Raw genomic sequence first — 12605 nt, 5'->3', positions numbered from 1 at the left:
GTGGCACCAAAATCACGTGTATTAGAAGTTGTCAATGTTTGTCTGAGTGAGGTGCATTTTCGCTGCGATGATAAGATTTCATAGAAGTTTATCAATTTTGCGGGATTCGATGTAGAATGATGACGATGACTTCGTAAATTTGATATAGATAATTTATGACAAATGGTGACTCATTTTTTGTGAATAGTCTCATATTGTACACTTCATCGGCGCTCTTTTCACTGCTCATTGACAAACGGATTCCCTTTGATTATAGAAAACTTCTCTGTGTACATTTCGGTAGAGTTATCAGCAATCTATGTGGAGGAGTTTCGGCGTAATTCCTACCGGTATTACGATGAATTCCTGATGGTGAAATTTGAGAGGCGAAATTCTAGGTTAAAAACCAGTGCTTTGCAGGGCAAATTTGTGTAACAATTTGTTATGGTAGTCCCGAAGACATTGATAGGAATAAATGTTACGTTCCAAAAGCATTGCCAAAAAATCTGGCTGTTCTGTAAGTAAGGACTGTATCGCAAATGTGTTGAAATCATTCAAAGCACTGATGACCAAGTTGGATGCATATGTTCCGTGTTTTCTGGAAAATATTTACAATCATATAAAGGCCCATTCATAAACTACATAGATCAAAATATTTAAATTTAGGAAATTTTCTAGTGATTCCTCCATAGATTTCATCAAAACTTCCTTCAGGGGATTTTCCATTCATTCAAGGATCCTACTACTCATTCAAACGGGTTCATTATTGAACATATTTTCCATGACATGTTTCAAAGTAGGGAAGATAGGATAGTCTTGATCCCCGGGAGACTCAATTGCAACACTTCTTTTTTGATATATTAAAAAAGTTTTATTTTAAACAATTTTAAGCAATACTTTGTCAATACGAGAGACAATGTCAGAGCTGGAAATACATCAGATAGTATACAGAATAATAATAATATTTTAGGAGAAGTTTGTTTAAATACAGTTAGAAAAAGAGATATCGTTAGAATGGCTTAAAAAATCATCTCAAATTTTAGGAAATTTAAATAAGTTTAAAAGTTTTAAAATTCTAACGCACAACTTTAAATAACTTATTTAAATTGAGTTTCAATGCCTCGAAAATTAGGATTTGATTTGAAAAATAGGGGCTCAGTCTGTACTATCACTCCAACTAATATACAGACTTTATTTTTGTCGATCAACTGATGGAAGCATTTTTTTCAATTCGATGTATAAAAATGAAGAAAAGTACAAGAGATGATCTTTATGCTTCATTCGAAAGATTTTAGTTGCTGATCTGAGGGGAAAATGTCAAACCTATTTTTATACTTTTTTCCTTATAATACAGGTTGAAATCTTTCGATTGATACCAAAAGATTTCTTTTGTTATGATTTTTTTTTTGCTTAGGTAATCCACTATTGGCACCGGCACCCTTCTTCTTCTTCTTTCTGGCGTTACGTCCCCACTGGGACAGAGCCTGCTTCTCACCTTAGTGTTCTTATGAGCACTTCCACAGTTATTAACTGAGAGCTTACTATGCCAATGACCATTTTTGCATGTGTATATCGTGTGGCAGGTACGAAGATACTCTATGCCCTGGGAAGTCGAGAAAATTTCCAACCCGAAAAGATCCTCGACCGGTGGGATTCGAACCCACGACCCTCAGCTTCTTCTTCTTCTTCTTTCTGGCGTTACGTCCCTACTGGGACAGAGCCTGCTTCTCAGCTTAGTGTTCTTATGAGCACTTCCACAGTTATTAACTGAGAGCTTACCATGCCAATGACCATTTTTGCATGCGTAATATCGTGTGGCAGGTACGATGATACTCTATGCCCTGGGAAGTCGAGAAAATTTCCAACCCGAAAAGATCCTCGACCGGTGGGATTCGAACCCACGACCCTCAGCTTGGTCATGCTGAATAGCTGCGCGTTTACCGCTACGGCTATCTGGGCCCCTGCACCCTATCGAATCAAAATTATCGAGTATTTACTTGTATTAACTTCGATCGATTCATCCCTACTTGCAACACCTCGACACTTTCTTATTAAAAAACAACAGTTTCCGACTATCGACTGTATTACAAACAAGTTTGAAGCATATTCAATGATCCCACAAAAGTTGATCTAATCTACAAACAATTTGATCTAAGTGTTGTGGATATTCTTGAAAAACAATGGTAGGGGTGCTCAAAGTGTAAGATAATAGTACAATCCTGTTTTTAATCTAAATGAAAAAGTAGAGGGGAGAATAAGAGACATCTAATGGAAAAAGGCGAGCAAAACTTTCGAATACTGACTAAAACCTAAACCTAAATACTCTGTTTCTGAAAGAATTGATCCACAGAAATGTCAGCTTGCAAACATTTAGCCTTGAATTTTTACGGAATTTTTTTTATTCAATTTTACCCTTTTTCAATTGTTTTCAATTAATTTGAAACATTCATGATATTGAAATATCAGATTATTGTAAGTAGCAAATTTTCGATTATTGACCCAAGATTTTCAATGATCTTTCAAAGTATTTTATGAACGTTTACATAAACATACTTTACAAACATCATAAGATTAATTATGGCCTATGGTCATAAGAAAAAAAATCTTTAGACTAACATATTCCTATGAGATCTAGACAAGCATGACCGCTTCTCTCGATCCTCGACTGTGACCCACTCTCTTCAGATCCTGGTGCACCTGGTCAATCCACCTAGCTCGCTGCGCCCCACGCCTTCTTGTTCCGACCGGGTTCGTAGCGAACGTAGCGAACACCATCTTTACAGGGTTGTTGTCCGGCATTCTTGCAACATGCCCTGCCCAGCGTGTCCTTCCAGCTTTAGCTACCTTCACGATACTGGGTTCGCCGTAGAGTTGAGCGAGCTCGTGGTTCATCCTTCGCCGCCACACGCCATTCTCCTGTACGCCGCCGAAGATCGTCCCTAGCACTCGGCGTTCGAAAACCCCAAGAGCTTGCAAGTCCTTCTCGAGCATAGTTTACGCCTCATGCCCATAGAGGACTACCGGTCTTTTGAGCGTTTTGTACATCGTACATTTGGTTCGGGGGTGAATCTTTCTTGACCGCAGTTTCTTCTGGAGCCCATAGTAGGCACGACTTCCGCTGATGGTGCGCCTTCTTATTTCCCGACTAACATTGTTGTCAGCCGTCACCAAAACCCCATTTCCAATATTTTTCAAATTTTCACCATGAAATCTTCACCATAAAATCAGATGTTTATGACAATGCTTCATGATGGAGACATTTTAATAAAAAGTGCATCCAAGAAAAACTTTTAGACTTTCAAAATTTTGATTCTTTGTTCATTTGACGATTTGACAGATAACTTTGGATTATTCTAACAACGTATGTCTTCTTCTTCTTTCTGGCATTACGTCCCCACTGGGACAGAGCCTGCTTCTCAGCTTAGTGTTCTTGTGAGCACTTCCACAGTTATTAACTGAGAGCTTACTATGCCAATGACCATTTTTGCATGCGTATATCGTGTGGCAGGTACGATGATACTCTATGCCCTGGGAAGTCGAGAAAATTTCCAACCCGAAAAGATCCTCGACCGGTGGGATTCGAACCCACGACCCTCAGCTTGGTCTTGCTGAATAGCTGCGCGTTTACCGCTACGGCTATCTGGGCCCACAACGTATGTATGTTGGAAAATTAAAGTTTTGTTATTTTACAATCAAGCCGTCATGCACTGTTGGATGCTTTTTCTATGTTTAGAAGAGCACGACCAGTAGAATAGCCTTTAGATTTGTTAGAATGAATCATGATTCAAACTTAATACACGTAGGCAGCATTAAATTATTGCGTAACGCTAAAATTGATTTTTTTACCCAGTTCTCCTTCCGCAACGATTTTTGTATGAAAGTTTTCAAAATTTCGTTTGAGTCGTAATGCTTGAGCCTACGCCCTCCCCTCTCCTTTCGTAATTTGTTGACGGCATTTGTGGTAAGAATCGCACTTGAAATCCAAATGAATAAGAGATCGGACTTTCCGCTTACTCTAAAAGTGCACATTTTAGCAGCTCTCATAGTATTCATGAATAATGGCGCTGGCCAAGTCCCTACATTCAGTTGGGACGTGGAAGGATTGTTAGAGTGTAATGATTGTTGCTTCTAGAGAGCGAGAATACCTCTGCATCTCCACAACCAGCACGGAAAGGGTGTTTATGAGTGAGGGAGGGTAGAGAACTGGTAGTCACCTTTGGTCGATAATGCGATTCATGGATAAGGATGAAACATATGGTCCTTACTTAATATTAGTTTTGCATTTTTTTGTCTCTTGGTGAAAAATCTTCTACTTCTTGGCCTTTGGCCTCACTGGGACAGAACCTGCTTCTCAGCTTAGTGTTCTATAAGCACTTCCAGTTATTAACCCGTTAAGGCCCAAGGTATCTCACAATTGGAATTCAGCTCCGTTTTTGTTATTCATAGTCGTATTCCCATATATTAAACCTTATTTCACCAAAAAATTTCAAGTCTATGGTGGGGATCCAAAAAAATTCTTCAAAGTGTGTCGTCCATATCTAGTTGTTCTATAAGTTTATTTTCGAAATTAATCAAACATATTTTCATGCTCTCCGACCCATTACAATGTAAACCAGTTGAAAAAAACTGCAGGTGAGGGGTAATTCATAAATCACGTCCCGTACAGAAGAGGAAGGAGGGGGTTACAAGAAAGCGTGACTACCCATATAAAAATTGAAATTCATACAAAAAGTGTGATATAGAGGAAAATTGAGGAGGACGAATATGGCAAAACTTTGCGTGATGGATATGGACGTATCCTGATAAAGAAATTGCAACCTAAAGAATCAAAATTCCAGAGGCGAAAGATGCATGCCAGAACTAAATCATTTAGTAACTTCAATTCAATTTTCTGCTCTACCACTCAAGTAAGATACAGACATACATACATTTCTATACACGTACTTGTACAGTTATGAACACTTACACACTTTATACCAAAAACAAAATAAAGTCTTATGTCAAATATTTTGATTATAAATAAAAACCTACAGATGTTTCAGAATAGTCTTCAAAAAGATTCTATAAAACTTGCCAGCTGATAATGAAAACATAACTATCAAAATATTTTTGCTGGGTCAAGTTATTAGTATACAATGTGGCTCGGATCTGATAGCTATTGAAATATGTATTTGGCAATATCAGAATTTCGTTAGTGCCAATAAAAAGTTAGTCCTTCAGTCCATTGACAGTCAAATATTGCACTCCAACTATTACATGCTTTACAAACGTGAATATTTGAAGCCAACATTATTCGTCTATAACGTTGAAGTTACTGCATCACTGATGCACATGGTCTTATCCACCGATAGAACCGAATACACGCGGTCTAAGATTTTTGACACTAGAGCGGGCCAGAAGACCTGGGGAGCATACGGAAGCGTGCCCGCTCGAATGTCACAATTCTTGGACCGAGTGAGTTCAGCAAGGGAGACTCTGTACTGCTACGTGTAACGTGTCGTTGGTTCTAAAGAGCGAACAATCATACAAAAATACGATCATACAATGGTGAAGGCGTAATCAATTTTCTCGAACATTCATTTTAGGTACTTAGTAGAGTTTTCTGATTAAATTGGAAACAACGCACTGCAGTAGCGCGTAGTAAATAACTGCTTACAAACAATATCTTTCAAGCGCATTTATTACCTGTAATTTTGCGAGTAATTATTTTTACTTTTCCATGTTTAGCCATAAAACTAGTTCTGGAATTAGGTTGGCGGCTATTCAATTTTACTCTCATTTGACAGCCGCCCCTCACCCTTGGAGTGCAGTTCATGGATGGATAAGTCAATTTGTCGGTTTTTTCGTTCTTCACTCCTTTCAAAAGATCATCTTGTTCATTCGACGGCTAGAAAACATGTGTTTTCTTATTTTACCCTTCAATAAATGGTGTCAAGGTTCATCTAAAAATGTAAGGAGCATTGCATCCGAAATAAGCGATTGTTGCTCGACTCGATAGTAAGTACCATTTCTGTATCTCATAACTGAACTAAGATATAAGCAAACAAAGTTTTGGCTCACTAGTGCCATCTTGGAAGTGTTTTCCGAATTTCTAAGGTTCTAAGCGAATAGATATTATTAAGTTTTTCAACTTTGTCGAAGACACCATTTTTGTATCTCATAATTGGACTAAGATATAAGCAAATACAGTTTTTGCTCACTAGCGCCATCTTGGGAGTATTTTCCGAATTTATAAGGTTCTATGCAAATAGGTATTATTTAGTTGTTCAACTTTGTCGAAGACACCAATTTTGTATCTCATCGCTGGACACAGATATAAACGAAGCAAATATTTGTACGTCGGAAAGTTGTTTCATATGTTGCTTATATATGCAACATTTGTTGGCCTCTGTGCGCCACCTGGTGAGTTAATTCTGAATTTAAATAGTTACCAAGTGAAAGTGGGCAGTCCTGTGATCAACTTTGCAGAAGACAGTTTTCTCGTAAACCTCTTTATTTTCAAGATATTTGCACTACAAGTACTGTCCTATTTATAGGACGCTGGGCGTTCGGGGCTTCTGTCCTATTTTTAGGACGCTGGGCGGATATGGGTCTGAGAGCTTTCTTTGCCAGAGTTACCATTTTTGCATTCGTATATATCGTGTGGCAGGTACGATGATACTCTATACACAGGGAAGTCAAGGAAATTTCCCTTACGAAAAGATCCTGGACCGACCGGGAATCGAACTCAGACACCTTCAGCATGACTTTGCTTTGAATCCGCGGACTCTAACCACTCGGCTAAAGAAGGCCACCTGTTGAAAGATATTGGCAGAAAATAAAAACAGTAAAACATTCCGAACTATTCAAAAGTTATTTTTAGCAATGATGAAAAAAAGGTGTGTATTTAAATTATATGAATCAGGAATAAGTCTTTATGTCGACACTTGTAGTGGCGAACCATCCCTAGTTGCAGCACTGATAGAGTTCCTCATTACGCCTATGTCGAGATTTCACGTACACGCACATACTTACCTATTCATTTGCGCGAATCGACACTTCGCAAAAACGCTTTAGCAACGAAGCGACCGAAGGCGAAGGTTCATATCGTTTCGAGTTGCTTGCTTTGCTTGCGCATCGATAATGAAGTGTAGTGGACGTCGCGACGCATCGCCTTCGCGCCAGACTACCGAACCGAAGCGTGTGTTCGGCGCAGCTGGCTAACAAAATTGATTGCAAAATCCATATTGTATGTACAGTATTGGACAAAAAATTTGCAACTTTTTCGATTTTTCATATAAAGTGATCAGCTTTGCACCTCAGACATAAGGTAGCATCGACTTATACGTAACGCTAAAATTAGGAATTTTGTATCCCCTCTCTCCACTCCGTAACGCTTATTGTATAAAAAATTGCAAAATTATATATGATTCGTAACGCTTTGTCCTATCCTCTCTTCCTTCAAACGTTATGCAGTTTGTGGACTGTACCCAACTCTAATTTTAACATAAAATCCATTTGACTTTAGGACACATTACAACTATCAAGCATTTTAGGTCTAATGACCCTTTCGGCTTAACAAACTTTTCGGCCTAACGGGATAGAACATTGTCAAATCCCTTCCCAAGACATTGGGAGATAATTGCATAATTTATTTTGAAAACTTTACCCAGTTTCTGCGTAAATCTATTCCAGGATTTGTGAAATTCATACCCATTGACCAGTATGACCTTTTTGCATAAACTTTTGTCCAAACTTGATAAAGATTCAGTTCCGTCTACAAATCGTCAATGAAATCATGAGAAAATTATTCTTCTAATTCTTATCAAGGCCGCACGGGAAGTCATTATAGTTACCCTTTTCATCTGAAGAATCAAAACCATATATCGATGTGAAAATGTATCATCATTATTGTATACATGTAGTGCACATCCCATTAAATTTTCGGTTCACTAAAACTCGAGATTTACTTCTACAAAGTTTTGATGATAATTGTAAAGATAGCGAAAATAACACGATCTCCCGTGTTTCCTAAAGCTATAACGGAGTAAGTGGATCATATGGCCATCTTTAAGTATAAATACTTAAAGATTTTGATTGTTTTTGTGCCATTGCTTCGTTTTAGGTTATATTTCGTGTTCACACTAATACTACTGCAAAACTGGCACTACAGTGCATTAACACATTCAAATGTGTAATCTACAAACATCAATTTCAGGCTTTGCAGAATTCGCTCTCATTTTATTTTGAAGCACGATCAAAGCAAGCGAAGAAAACCATCCCATCTGTTGCGGTCCACGATCGTCAATGTATCGCAAGTTGTAACAAGTCTGATAAATGGAAGCAGCGAACGAGAGCCTCAAAGAGAGAGCGATGATAAAATCCTTTTTTCTCGCTTGTTTACCGTTGGGAGTAGGTGTTTTTCTTCACTGGCACGATAAACAATCCACGAACTTACAATAGCAATATTGTCCCCCAGGTTTGGAGCACGTTTAAAGAGGTTTTATCATGCACTACTATCCCCCCAATTTGATCAAAGTTGTAGCAGTATACGATAAACAGTCTCTCATAATGTGCAGCATATTATGATGGTTACAAAGAGCGATACGTGAGAGATTCTCTCAATTTTCTCAGGATTCAATCCCTGATCAATTTAGTTCAAAATTGTTTTCTGTTAATCGAAAATCCACTGGTGATTAGGGAATCTACCTGTTCTACGGATAAATTCATAAATTTTCACTACAAATGCGTATGTACTGAGTAGGAAATGGTTAAAATAGCTGATTTCAGACTTTTATCTTTGCATCAGACAGTAAATTAGTCAAAATATCAATATCTAGTATCGTAGAATATGTAAAATTAAGGTTGTGAGTCGTCTCTAAGGCATCTTTATGCTTTAAATAGAATCCTATTATTTTTTCAACATGTGATTAACATTTTAATTCCAATTGAATGAATCTCTGAGAAAAACTGATTTTTTTTTTCAATAAATACGATTATATTGGACTTGGTACACTTCCCACACTTTTTAATGGGATGGGGTAAGTGGATCTAGTTTTATTATCATGTATTAGCAGACTGGCTATGCGAATTTAAATAACACCTTATTTGTCCATATGAATTGTTCAAAAGAGACGATATAAATGTACTGTGCTGTTCTAAACAATGAAAGTGCTGTTGATTCTCATTCAAAATGCTCAACTTTACCATGCTCTAGTTTTATTCCCTTTCAAACAATCGAGCTGAAATTTTCTTACCAGAACTACGAATATGTTCAATTTTCTAACCACTAAATTTAAAATTTTTCTGATCCCCTGCCGGAAAGTGAAATTGTTTGAAAAAGAACAGCAGGTTTAAAAATGTGAATTTCTGATTAACATTGAGTTCTTAAATTTGATATCACTTACTATTTGAACAACCTCTACCTAATCAACAGACGTACTGCCGTTGTACGCATAATTGTCCCATGTTACTTTTCGTCATTTTTAAGATTTTGTTGCCAAATAGTCTATTTTATCTTATATTATTAGAATTTTTTTTTTTTTCAAAAAACATACTTTGCTCGAAGACTCTTTGAAAAGCATACCAAGTCAATTTGTTCCACTGTTGAATTTCTACGCATAACTGTCTCGCTACTGAATTTATACGCATATATGTCCCACTATGTATTTCTCTGCATCAATCTCAAATAAAGCGCTGCGTAAAATTGTTCTCATATCATCTTTTTACTATGGCTTTACATCCTATGTAGAATATGTAGAACAATACCTGTTTCACACCATAAGAAACACTATGGTACTGTTGGTGGTAGGTAAACTGTTAAACCGCACCATCCCATAAGCCCATGGCCCCCAGCGCCGTATGCGGCAGATGAAGGAGAAGAAGTGGCGAGAGTGACGAACGAAGAGCTGGCAGAAGTCCTGAAATCATTCGCGTCAAACAAGGCACCGGGACCCGATGGTATCCCGAATGTTGCCTTAAAAGCGGCAGTGAACACGGATCCGGACATGTTCAGAACCACGATGCAACGCTGCATTGATCAAGGAATCTTCCCGGATGTATGGAAGCGACAGAAATTGGTGCTACTACCAAAGGCGGGGAAACCACCAGGTGACCCGTCGGCGTATAGACCTATCTGTCTACTAGATACGACGGGCAAGTTATTGGAGAGGTTGATTCTCAACAGACTAGTACCGTATACGGAGAGTGCGGACGGCCTGTCCAACAACCAGTTTGGATTCAGAAAAGGTAAATCTACTCTGGACGCCATCCAGTCGGTCGTTCAAACAGCTGAGGTGGCAATCGAGCATAAAAGGAGCGGCATCCGTTACTGCGCGGTTGTCACTCTGGATGTGAAGAATGCGTTCAACAGCGCAAGCTGGGAAGCAATAGCACACGCGCTTCACCGCCTCAAGGTACCGGTGCAGTTGTGTAAGCTTCTAGAAAGCTATTTTGATGGTAGGATTCTACTGTATGACACAGAGGAGGGGCAGAAAAGCGTTCGAATTACCGCGGGAGTACCTCAAGGTTCAATCCTGGGCCCGCTGTTATGGAATGCGATGTACGATGACGTACTGAGGCTGCCCCTTCCGACGGGTGTTAAGATTGTTGGCTTCGCCGACGATATCACCCTAGTGGTCCATGGTGAATCGATGGAGGAAGTAGAGTTGACAGCAGTGCACTCTATTTCCCTGGTTGAGGAATGGATGAAGTCTAGGAAACTAGGACTGGCCCGTCACAAGACTGAGGTGGTGGTGGTCAACAACCGCAAGTCCGAGCAACGGGCGCTTATCTCGGTAGGTGATTGCACCATAGAGTCCAAGCGATCCCTTAGGCATCTTGGGGTAATGATCGATGACAAGCTGAGCTTCGCTAGCCACGTTGAATATGCCTGTAAAAGGGCATCTACGGCTATAGCGGCGCTTTCGAGGATGATGTCTAACAGCTCTGCTGTAATTGCCAGCAAACGCAAGCTGCTGGCAAGCGTGGCGCTATCCATACTAAGGTATGGAGGACCAATCTGGTCAAAAGCGCTTAGAACGAACAGAAACCTAAAGCGGTTGGAAAGCACGTACAGGATAATGTGCTTAAGAGTAGCAAGTGCATACCGGACGGTATCTAAAGAGGCCGTGTGCATCATAGCCGGGATGACGCCCATCGGGCTCATCATCAAGGAAGATGTTCAATGCTTCAACCAAAGGGGTACCAGAGGAGTCCGCGACACGTGTAAAGAGGAAACGGTCAGAAGCTGGCAGCAGGAATGGGATAACTCCACTAAGGGTAGATGGACCCATCGACTAATACCAAATGTGTCAGATTGGTATGGTAGAAGCCATGGGGAAGTGAACTTCCACCTGACGCAGTTTCTGTCAGGACATGGTTGCTATAGACAGTACCTGCATAGGTTCGGGCACTCAGAATCTCCTGCGTGCCCCAATTGTGCTGGTGTAGAGGAAACAGCGGAGCATGTCGTGTTCGATTGCCCCCGTTTCATTGTTGTGAGAGGTCGCATGCTCACTACATGCGGAGGGGACACGTCCCCCGACAATATTATAGAGAGAATGTGTGCGGATGCCGAGTGCTGGAATGCAGTAACTACGGCTGTCACTCACATTATGTTAGAATTGCAGCGTCTATGGCGCGCCGACCAAGAGTTGGCTGCAGAGGATTAGCCCTGCCGAGGCTGGTCCCTTGTAACATTGTTTAAGTCGGCTAGGAGAAGCAGTTTGCCTAGGCTACTTCTGCTACACGTGTTGTGCTATATGCACTGGTCCCTTCCCGAAGAAATACCGTAAGGTGGTTCCGGGGAGATGAGGGTCTGAGTCCAAGGGTCATGTCGATGCACTGTTCACCACTTGAGCAATTCTAAATGAATTGCTCATGCACAGTGCATAGGCTGGTTTTAGCGGGTCGTCGTTGGTGCGTCATCCCCGCATTCCCTGAGTTATCTTCTCAGGGGATCTGTTTGCAGATTTCCCCCTTGTAAAAAACAAAAAAAAAAACTGTTTGAGATAGGAAAAATTTTGCCTTATTTTAAATGCTTATAACTTTTCGAAAAAATGATTGAATTGGGTGCATCCGGAAGTAGTCGACGGAAAATTTGGTCCAGTTTTATTAACTTGCTTGACCATGTATATTGGCCACCGGAAACCGGAGATGTTCCGGATTTTCCGAGGTCATGCTTAAGTGGCATTTTTTCTGTCGTTTTTATTTTTGTAAGGTGTGAAATAGTATAAATGTTTACAATTCTCTTAGCACTCGGAACTAATAGGAAATTGAATGCCGGCGGACGCATCAAAATTCTTTGGAAATCTTCAGAAATATGACCTCCGTAAAAATGGTTCCGGAAAATATGTCCAGTCATGTTTGTATTTCCAATCATGTATATGTTATCCGGAGCTATATCCAAATGACCATCAAATTTCAAGATTATGCTTCTGGCAGCCAATTCAAAACCATTAGGCATACTGATCAACCTATAGTAGGTTCCAGGCACCATGGGGGAAGTGGCCAATTAGCAACATGTTCGGAACCATAACAATATGGGCATCAAACTTCAAGATTTTTGAATGACCTGATTCCCGAAGCATTTCCTGAACCACCGACTACCATTATTGTTATTATTATTATTATTATTTATTTTTAAT

General features: G+C 39.8%; 1 protein-coding gene across 10 annotated transcripts in view; it reads left to right on the top strand.

Moving 5' to 3' along the window:
* LOC5576251 (pantothenate kinase 3) overlaps positions 1 to 12605 on the top strand; it is a 115499-nt gene that overhangs the window by 14769 nt on the left and 88125 nt on the right. The window lies entirely within an intron of this gene.

This window comes from Aedes aegypti, chromosome 3 (genome assembly GCF_002204515.2).
Source record: "Aedes aegypti strain LVP_AGWG chromosome 3, AaegL5.0 Primary Assembly, whole genome shotgun sequence".
Taxonomy (NCBI): domain Eukaryota; kingdom Metazoa; phylum Arthropoda; class Insecta; order Diptera; family Culicidae; genus Aedes; species Aedes aegypti.
The sequence above is the reverse complement of the archived record's forward strand: the minus strand, read 5'-3'. Positions and strand labels throughout refer to the sequence as shown.